Source organism: Marmota marmota, unplaced genomic scaffold, assembly GCF_001458135.2.
Source record: "Marmota marmota marmota unplaced genomic scaffold, marMar, whole genome shotgun sequence".
NCBI classification, from domain to species: domain Eukaryota; kingdom Metazoa; phylum Chordata; class Mammalia; order Rodentia; family Sciuridae; genus Marmota; species Marmota marmota.
Genome location: NW_026000229.1, coordinates 2499973 through 2510393, shown reverse-complemented (window position 1 = coordinate 2510393; position 10421 = coordinate 2499973). Strand labels below are relative to the sequence as shown.

Here is a 10421-nt window from a genome sequence, read left to right as displayed (position 1 = left end):
TTTAAAAAAAAAAAAAAAAAAAAAAAAACAAGAAAAAAATAAAATGGTATTTTTATTTACTTAGAAAATTCTAGGGAAAATATAAGAAACCAGTATTAGTGGTCACCTGTGAGGATGGAGGGAGATGGTGGAGGGAAAACATTAAGAGTAAATGCTGGGCTTGGCTGTAGCTCAGTGGCAGAGCACTTGCCTAGCTTGTGTGATACACTGGGTTCAATCCTTAGCACCACATAAAAATAAACAAATAAAATAAAGGCACTTTGTCCATCTACAATTAGAAAAAAAAATTTTAAAGAGTAAATGCTTTGTCCATTCATATTTTATATTGACTTTTAATTTTTATTTATTTTATTTTTTAGAGCATCAATTTTTCATATCTTTGTATATAAAGTATGTTCATGCCAATTCATGCCTTTATACGTGTACTTTGTTTTTTATTTTTATTTTGCATTGCAATTCTTATTACACATATATAATTGTGGTACATATATACTTTTAAACTCTGCATTGCCTACTGAAATATTTTCACAGCATTGAGTCTTATACTCTCACAGAAAACTATTTTTCTGAACATACTATTATAGGATGCTTTTATAAAATAAAGTTACCTGGGAGTACATTCAGAAAAGTAGTTGTTTGGAAAGACTGAAATGAGGTGGAATCACCCCAAGAGCTAATCTAGCCTGGGGATAGGTTTTGGTGGGTTAGAGGGAGAATGGTCTGCGGGACTATCAGGCAATCATCCATAGCAATGGCTTTGTACAGCCAAGATTTTGAGTGGGGACATTTAAATTGTAACATCATTCTATTTTGATCTCTTGTTTATTGTGACATATTTTATGTCTGGACAGATGATCAACTGTGGTTAATGCTCTATGTATATAAGAGAAGAACACATTTTCTGCAATCATTGGTAGTACTGTTCTAAAAATGTACACGAGGGAAAGTCATTTGATGATGTCCCACAGATCTTTATGTACTTATAGTTTTCACTTTCTATTTGTCCCATCAGTGACTAAGAGAGACACTTATATCATCTATTATTATGGATTTGTCAGGATCCTGCTATAGTTTATGAATTTTGAAGCTCTTTTATTTGGTGAATACATATTTGTAATTTTTAGGAGTTTCTGAAGAAATTCCCCTTTTATCATTAGAAACCACCAATTTTTATTCATTTAAATATTATTTGTATTGATGTATATTCCATTGATATGGGCATTTTAAACTTTATAAGTTTTCCTATCATTTCTACATACATTGTATATATTTTCCATGCAACCATTCAAACATTTTTTTGGTTTTTAATTTTTTTTTTGTAGATTCTATCATTGGAGCTTGTTTTTATACCCAGCATGACAACCCTAGCTTTTAAATAGATTTTTAACTCCACTGACATCTAATGTAATTATTCATATAGTTCAGTTTAAATCTTCAAAACCATTTGTTTTCAAATTTCCATTTCCATTTTCTTTCTCTTTTGCTACTTTTTTACCTTCCCTGAGGTGGATCAATCTTTTTGGAACCTTAGCTATATGTTCATTTACCTGAAAATTGTCTTTATCTTTTTTTTCTTCTGAATAATATTTTGACCAGATACAGAGTTCTGAATTAACAATCATTTTTCTGTAAGTACTTTAAAGAAATTATTCTATTGTCTCCTGGTTTCTACAATTTCTGAGAAGCTGTTATCTGTATTATTCTTCTGATAAACATTCCATCCTATGATTTTTAGTACTTTTAACTCTATTTTTCTGCTTTTTTTTTTCTTAAATTTTGAATTAGATCTTATTTTTAACCTGTGAATACCCTCAAAGAGTATTTTCTTTAACCATTTATGAGGGCCTTTTGGGGGTATTATAAAAATTAATTCTCTTTTTATTGTGTTGTGATCTGATAATTTTATCTTTTGCTACTCAAAAGAAGAATTGTAAATAACTAATAAAAAATGCTTGATATCTGTACTAGACAGGGTTCTCTAGAGGAACAGAATCAACAGGAAGTACAATTATAAAAAGGAGATATGAAAAATTATCTATATATGTAATAAGAATTGTAATGCATTCTGCTGTCAGATAAGTAAAAAAACTAAAAAAGAAAGGTGACTGTAGTTAACAATATCATATTATATGAATAAAGATAGCTAGAAGATAATTTAAAAGGGGGGGATTTATTGGTTTGGCTTAGGGGAGCAGAAGCTGGATAGTCTACAGTGGCCATCTGCAGGTTGACAATTCAAATTCACCATTACAATATCTTTAGCCATCAAAGAAACCCAAACCAAAACTATAATGAGATCCCATCTCACCCCAGTCAGAACAATTGCATTAGTCTGGATTTTCTAGAGGAACAGAAACAACAGGATATATATGCCACAATAAACTGCAGGCATGATTAATCACATAAAGGGATTTATTAGATTGGCTTAAACAAACAGAAGCAGATAGACCTACAATGGCTGTCTGCAGACTGAGCAGCTTGAAGAACCAGTAGCTGCCCAGTCCAAGAAGTTGGAGCCTCAGAACAAGAGAGATTAATGACGCAACACCAGTCCTGAACTGAAGGTCTGGAAACTCTCTGGACTGTCAGCAGTCAGAGTCCACTTTGGAAGAGTGAAGGAGCTGGAGTCCAAGGTCCTTGGGCAAAGGCAGCAGCAATTGAAGCACGTGCTCAAGAAGAATTGAGCTTGCAAGTGCTCTTGCTTCCTCAGCCTTCCAATTTTTGCTCCATCCAGACCCCAAACTGATTGGACTGTGCTACCCACATTTAGGGTGGGTTTTCCCCTCAGTTTGTTGCCCCACATACAGTCATTCCTAGAAATATCCTCATTAGCATACCCAGAAGTCTCTTATTCTTGGACATTTTTTAATCCACTCCAGTTGACAATTCAGATGAACCATAACAATGAGTGTTATAAAAAATAATAACAAATGATGGTGAAGATGTGGAGAAAAAGGAAAACTTAGATACTGTTTGTGGGAATATAAATTAATATAGCCATGAGAGAGAACAGTATGAAAATGGAGCTACCATATAATCCAGCCGTCTCACTCCTGGATATATATCCAATGGAAATGAAGTCAGCATATGAAAGAGGCACTGTGTATGCAGTTTATTGTGGCCCTATTCAAAATAGCCAAGATATGGAATAAGCCTAGATGTTTGTGAACAGAACAGATAAAGAAAATATGATATATATATATATATATATATACACACACACACACACACACACACACAATGGAATATTACTTAAGTCATATAGAAAAGTGAAATTATGTGATTTTCAGGAAAATGAATGCAAAATGGAACATTGTGTTAAGTGAAATAAGACAGATACAGAGAAGTTTGGAGTGTTTTCTCGTATATGTGAAAATTAAAAACAACAACAAAAAAAGGTAACCTAAAAATAGAAGTAACATTAGGGATTAGCAAAATAGCCAGGGGTCTGGAGAGAAGGGAACCTAGTGAGGGCAGAAGAGTGAAGGAACATGATCTAGGCACAATACATGAAAATATGGAAATATTACAATGCATCCCATTAATTTGTAAAATTAATATGTGCTAATAATTATAATTTTAAAAAGAGAAATTTTTGTCTTAGCTGTTTCTACTTTTGAAATTTATTGAGTTTTTTTTTGTGGCTTACAATTTGCACATTTTCTGACAATTTCATGAGTGTTTGGAAAGGAGGTTTATTTTGTGCTTACAGAATGAACCATTTATCACATAGCAATTACACCCACCTTATTAATTGTCTTGTTTAGATCTTCCATAATTATTTTGTTGTTGTTGTTCTACTTGAACTGCTATGGATTGAGAGAGACAAAATGCGTTCTTTATTCCTAATTTTTTTTTTCCTTTCTATTTCTATCTCCCATAGTTTCTGAGTTATGAATATTAATGAATGTTACTTGGTGCATGACTGTTAAATCTTCACTGTAGGTTGCATCTTTTAGCATATAAAGTGTTGCCTTTGTTTCATTTAAGTGTTCTTTTTAATTGCATGCAAGTTTTAAAAACATTAAAGTAAAAAAATTAAAACTACTCTGGCTTTCTTTTATTTGCCTTGTATACTTTCTCCCATTTATTTTGGTCCATACTTTCTCTTCTTCTGGTTTTTTTTTTCAACTTTAGTTTTTATGTGTATGTGTGCCCTACTTCTGGTAATTAAGAGGCTTGTATTTTGGTTGTAGTGATTCACTATATTTTTTACTTTATAGACTATTCATAAGTTCTTTGGTTTTGAGTTGGAATAATTCTTAATATTTAAATAAAAACGGTGAGCACTGACTTTTTTTTTTTTGCACACCTCTAATAGCCAAAATGTGCAGAGGAAACTGAGCCTCTGTCCTTCACACTCATTATCCCCATTTGGTGTCTGAAGCTGCAACCAGCCTCCCTTCTCTCCAGTATTCCTGGGGCTTCCTGGGGCTTTACAAGACAGCTACAGTGCAATTTGTCAGTTTCATAATATGTGCATGTCTTCCCCCAGCATCTCCATCCAGAAAGAAAGAAAGAAAGAAAGGAAGGAAGGAGTCATTAATGGTCAGGGATCCTTCCCTCCCATTGTGGGGCATCAGTTTCTACCCCTCAATAATATAGTGAGGAGATCTTCTAGTTAGGAGCAATTTACTAGAGAAGGTAAGATGGCCAGAGCTGGAACAACTATCTGCATAGCTGCACTCTGGTATCAGAGTGAGGACAGAAGAAACATTGAGGACAGCATGGAGGGCACAGTTGAAAGTTGGGAGTCTCTCCTTGAGAGGGTTTGGATCAATGTGCCATAGTTTCTTAAAAAAAAAAATTATATATATATATTTCCCCAATAATCAGCAGGTCAAACACAAATTTCAATTTTCTCCCATCAAGACATTTCAAATAGAGCAGCAACCATTTAGATCTTTCTAGGAAGTGAAGGCAAAGTCCCTGGCATTCCTCCCGACAGCCCTGTATTAGGCCCTAGAAGTATCTGCTGCTGCTACAGTTGTTGCTGTTTCTCCATTTGCAGCTTCTCAGTCTCAAAGACAACAGGAAGAACCAGCATCATAAAGGAGTGGTCCCAATCCACAAGGCTGCCTTGGAAAACCTGTGTACTTTTGAGTCACAAAGAGGGAGAGATCAAAAGTGGCTCTGGCCGCTGACCGGACCCTCTCCGGGAACATCTCCTTTAGACCCCTGAGTCTCTCTGACGGGGTCTCATCTAGCTCCTCATCGTCTTCCAGCTCTTCCTCAGTTTTCTTTGCCTCGCCTTTCGGGAGCAATTCATGGGGGACAGAGGCTCCCCAGCACAGGCAGCAGGGACAGCGGCAGCGATGGTTGTTATGATCATAAGTTCTCCCTTGTCGAATCCAGTGTTTTAAAATGGGAAACCTACTAATTTTTACCGGAGGGAAAATCTGCCATTGTACAAGACTGTCACAGGTATTGGAGGGTATTTTTCATTTCTTGCCCCACCCAACAAATGCCAAAAATGAACCCCATTTATTGTGATTATTGAAAAACATGTACATACATTATTAAATGTTCTTCATACTCAATAGTATTCTTCTGGATTAAGAAATACTCCTTTAGAAATTATGTATCAACTTTCACTTTCATAATTTGTTAGTTTTTAAAAATTGATATTTTTGTACTCTTGACAGGAGTTAGCTTCTAATATGGATTGATCAGCTCTGGAATCCTTTTAACTGTGAGGAAGCCATTCTACTTAGACGACATCCCATTTTTTGGGCCCTTCCTCTCCCAAGTTTTGTTGGCTACCTCATTTCTTCCCTATCAGAGTTTAGAACTGCACCTTTTGCTCTACAACCACAATTGCTACATAGTCATGTGACCCATAGTGATGTTTTGGTCAAGATTGGACCATATGTATGATGACAGTTCCATAAGATTGCACTGCCTAGTGACATCTTAGTGAAAGTATTTACTGTGATGTTTGCAAAATGACACAATGTCTGTCAGTGCATTTCTCAGGTCATAGCCCCATCATAAAGCAACATAGGATTGTGTTTGTTTTTATTTCAGTGCCAATGCCTTCTTTTCACCCTAATTTTTCAAGTTATTTCAAAAGTTATTTTAAAAGTGCTCATGTTGATCTTTATATTTGAAAGGCAGTTTACTGGCTTTATGGGTTATGTTTTTTATGGGAATGCTTCTCTGTCTAGAGGATTCTTATTCATTCATTTATTTATTTTTGACATGATTTCTGGCTATGTTGCCAGTCTAGCTAAATTCCTGAGCTCAAGGGATCTTCTTTCCTCAGCCTCCCAAGAAGCTGAGGCTACAGGTAGGTTCCACCACACCTAGCTCAGGATTCTTATTTTTGAGTTCTAGCAGCCTTAATTTTATTTATGTTATGGTTGAGTCAGGTTATTATATATCCTGGACAAAGTATCCCCTTTAATTTGTGGAGGTGTATTTTACTTGTTTTGAATTATGTCTTTAATTATTTGATCTGCTGCATATTTTCTTCTGGGGTGATTCCATTTATGAACATATTTAATCTGAAACCTATCACACGGATTACATTTTCTAATAATTTTTAAACAATTCATGTATACTTCATTGACTTATTTTTTTTTTTGCTTCTGACCTATGGATGGAAAAGTGTTGCAACTTTTTCTGTAAATGGCTCATATAGTAAATATTTTAGTCTTTGTAGACACACATGCTAGATTTCTGTTGCTTAAAAAAATACTTGAGATAATAAACTTAAAGAAGAAAGTTTTTTTCACCTTACAGTTATGGAGTTTTCTATCCATGATCATTTTCTACCCATTTCTTCTGGGTCTGTGACAAAAGTACATGGCAGATCCAATCCCTTTCTCTGCCCTTACTTTTATCTCATGTCAAAAAACAAGACAGAGGAAAAAGGGGACTGGGTCCCCTTTTTGAGAACATGCCCCCAGTGACCTAAGACCACCCAGTAGGCCCTACCTCCTCCTCACAGTGCCAAGTTGGGGACTAAGCCTTAAAACCTGGGCTTTGGGGGAACATTCTACAAACTACAGCAACACACTGTCTCTGTCTCATGTTCATCTGTGTTTTTGTTTTATCAACCACTTAAAAACTATTGGCTGCAAGTGGGCCATATAAAGTTGAATGGGTTGGATTTGTACCTTGGGCTGTACTTTGATGAGCTCTATTCTATATTTTTATCATTGGCTCTTTTTTTTTTTTTGAAATTTCTAGTTTCATTTTCTTTTCTGGGATAAATTTAGTTTCTTTCTTGAATTACTTTAATGACTGCTGCCAACTTATACTCTCTTTCCATCTTACCATTTCTTCCATGCACTTTAAAAACAATTTTCGTGTTCTTGCAATATAGAAGTGATTAACTCATTCTTCTTTTAAAATTTAGAGGAGCTCATTTTTCATAATTTTATCAACTCTGTGGAATCATTTTTCTAGTGAGAGTTTTCTAGCTCCTCCTCCACTTTCCCGGTTCTCTGTACAGATTATTTTCTAGGTCATCTATGGTTGCTTATATATGGGGATGTCCATGTTTCTAGACCTGGCTACTCCCAGGCTACCCATGTAATTGGAAGTAGGGATGAAAGGGCAGTCTAACAAGGGATCCTTCCTTCCTTCCGTTTTTCTTCTTATGTTGGTTCAGTTTCATGATAGACAATAAGAAAGAGACAATTAGACAACTATGATATTAGTAATAAAGTTCTCTGTTGCTGCAAAGCCATGCTATAAAGAAGGTTTCTCCACACTTCACCATTTAGATTTTCCTACTTTGCCTTCTACAAACAGGGCGCAGGGGAATTCTTACAGGCAGCCTCTGCCTCCAGCTGAGCAGGGTGTACATGGATTTAGGTGTTTGACCTTCACCACTGAGTGCTCCTTAAACGTCCTTGCTGCTCTGCATCTTAGGCACAGAGTATGGCTTTTCCACTTTTCCATAGTTTTTTTCCTGCATTGAAAGTAGATGTTCTGATTTTGTATGTTGGTTGCTTTTAAGGAATTTCTAGAAAATAAAAAGTCCTTGATCCAAAATACTCCTTAACTATTTTAATCTAACCGCTTTTATGACTTTCTACAGATTATTCTTTCTTCCATTTCCTGGAAATGTGAATTCTCCTGCTACTCTCCTTGAGGGTTTTTGTAGCTGCCTTGCTTTGGATGGTAGAGCTTTTGTTTTTTCTTGAATCATGGAAGTTTCCTTATAGAGTGGTTCTGATTAGATTTTGCCAGATCTCTTGATGATCAGCTGGTTAAACCCCAGCTTTTATGCCAATTTCTCTCTTTTCAATTCTTGTGGTACATGAGTATTATAAATCTGGTCTCAATATCCCTTGTAGGCTTAGAATTAAATTTATTGCTTATGATTTTTTCCTCTAACCCAGAGAAAGATGAAAAACTTCCATTGTATTTTATTCTGTTAGCAGATGGAATTTCTAGTTTCCATTTTATGAAAATGTGTAACCCTCTGAGATTGTTGGGTATAATATGCCTGATTATGGGCTGTTCTACTTGCAGTACTGAGGAAGGCCACAGAAGGGGAAAATTGTTTCTAAAACAGAACTGCAATTACACTGTTTCTAAAACAGATCTGCAATTAAATTTTCTTTCTGTTCCTTCCTTCTCTTCCTCAGCTCCTCCTGGGTGAGGACATGTTGATCACTCCCATCTCCCAAACTCGAGTCCATACTCAGCTGCTTAGGGCTCTATTAGCTAATGGTCATAATAAAATATTTTATAGGTTTAATTTTGCTACTACTAAGAAAGTAACATTGCAAATAAATCATGAATCAAAGCCAAGGCTAGTTACTTAGCTTTATTTTAAATTACAATGTCTTAAACTAATTTTACAGTTGTATGTTACTTAATGTCAGAAACCAGAGGAATTCTGCTCTGTGTCTTAAGGCAGTATGTGGAAATCCATAGGTATACAATTTTATTGACATCATGGTGGAAGTGTTTGTTTCATCTTTATTTTAATTCATGCAGATAGGATTCTGCATCGACACTGAAAAAATTAGCATTTTTCTATACAGAAATGCAAGAAACAGAATGGCATAGGAAGATAAACATACGTTAATGTGTTTATGGACCCTCTGGTTTAATAACTCTGCTTGTCTTAGTGATAAGAGATTTATTCTCATTACTTTCACACTAAAAAGGTGATCCTGTTAGACTGAGGTTCATTTTTACTAGCTTAATGTTAATTTCTGCCTACCTTTTTGGACTTTTTTGCAAGTGCAGTAGAAAATTGTGCATATTATTGAATGCAATCCCACCTACTAGGGAAGCTGGAGCAGGAGAATCATAAGGATAGTTTCAGAAACTTAGAGAGACCCTACCTCAAAATAATTTTTTTTTAAAAGGGCTAGGGATGTGGCTCAGTGGTGGGGGCATTTATTTTGAATGCATAAGTCCCTGGGTTCAAGTCTTAGTATAAAAATAAATAAACAAACAAATAAATAAGCCAAATAGGAGGCCTGTCTGTTAAATTATATAATAAATGGCCTCTTTTTTCTCATTTGAGCCTTCTAAGTCATTCAATAGCTATTAATTCTCAAGTCTAGGCAATATTGAAGAGAATGGTAGTTGTTTTGTTTTTTATCTACCAGTTCTCTTTTTCTCCTGCCATTTTGGGGGTGGGGATGTGTGTACCAGGAATTGAACTCAGGGACACTCAACCACTGAGCCACATCCCCAGCCCTATTTTGTATTTTATTAGAGACAGGGTCTCACTGAGTTGCTTAGTGCCTCGCCACTGCTGAGGCTGGCTTTGAACTTGCAATCCTTCTGCCTCAGCCTCCTGAGACACTGGGATTACAGGCATGTATCACTGTAGGACTTTTTATTTGTACATTAGCCACACTTTTGCTAATGTACAAATAGTTTTACTATACTTTTGCATCTGAAGGAATAGTAAAAAGAAAACCAAACCATTAAACCAAAAGGTAGGCACAAATTAACATTAAACTAATAAAAACGAACCTCACTGCTTTTGTTTAAACATTTTTACAGAGAAATTGAGGGACATGGTATGTTAGGAAAACTGATTCCCAGTGATCTTCCTGGCCTTGGCCCTGAAGTAAGAAGAGGCATGCATGAACTAAGTACATCTTGGAAAGCACAGACCATTCCACAGCTTGAAAAAATCTGGAGTTTCTGCTTCAGGAGGCTGGGGACGTGGCAGCCATTGCAGTGGATTTCACATTCTATGAATCATGGCTCCTTTGTCTCCTCACAACTGGATAACATGATTCTTTTTTTTTTTTTTCTTTTATTTTTTTCTTTTTATTTTTTTAATTTTTTATTGTGGGTTGTTCAAAACATTACAAATTTCTTGACATATCATATTCCACACTTTGATTCAAGTGGGTTATGAACTCCCACCTTCACCCCATACACAGATTGCAGAATCACATCAGTTACACATCCATTGATTTACATATTGCCAT

The 10421-nt window shown here is 35.6% G+C and overlaps 1 pseudogene; it reads right to left on the bottom strand.

Moving 5' to 3' along the window:
• Positions 1-4897: 4897 nt before the first annotated feature.
• On the bottom strand, positions 4898-5332 carry LOC107137554 (annotated as a pseudogene).
• Between the last annotated feature and the right edge of the window lie 5089 nt (positions 5333-10421).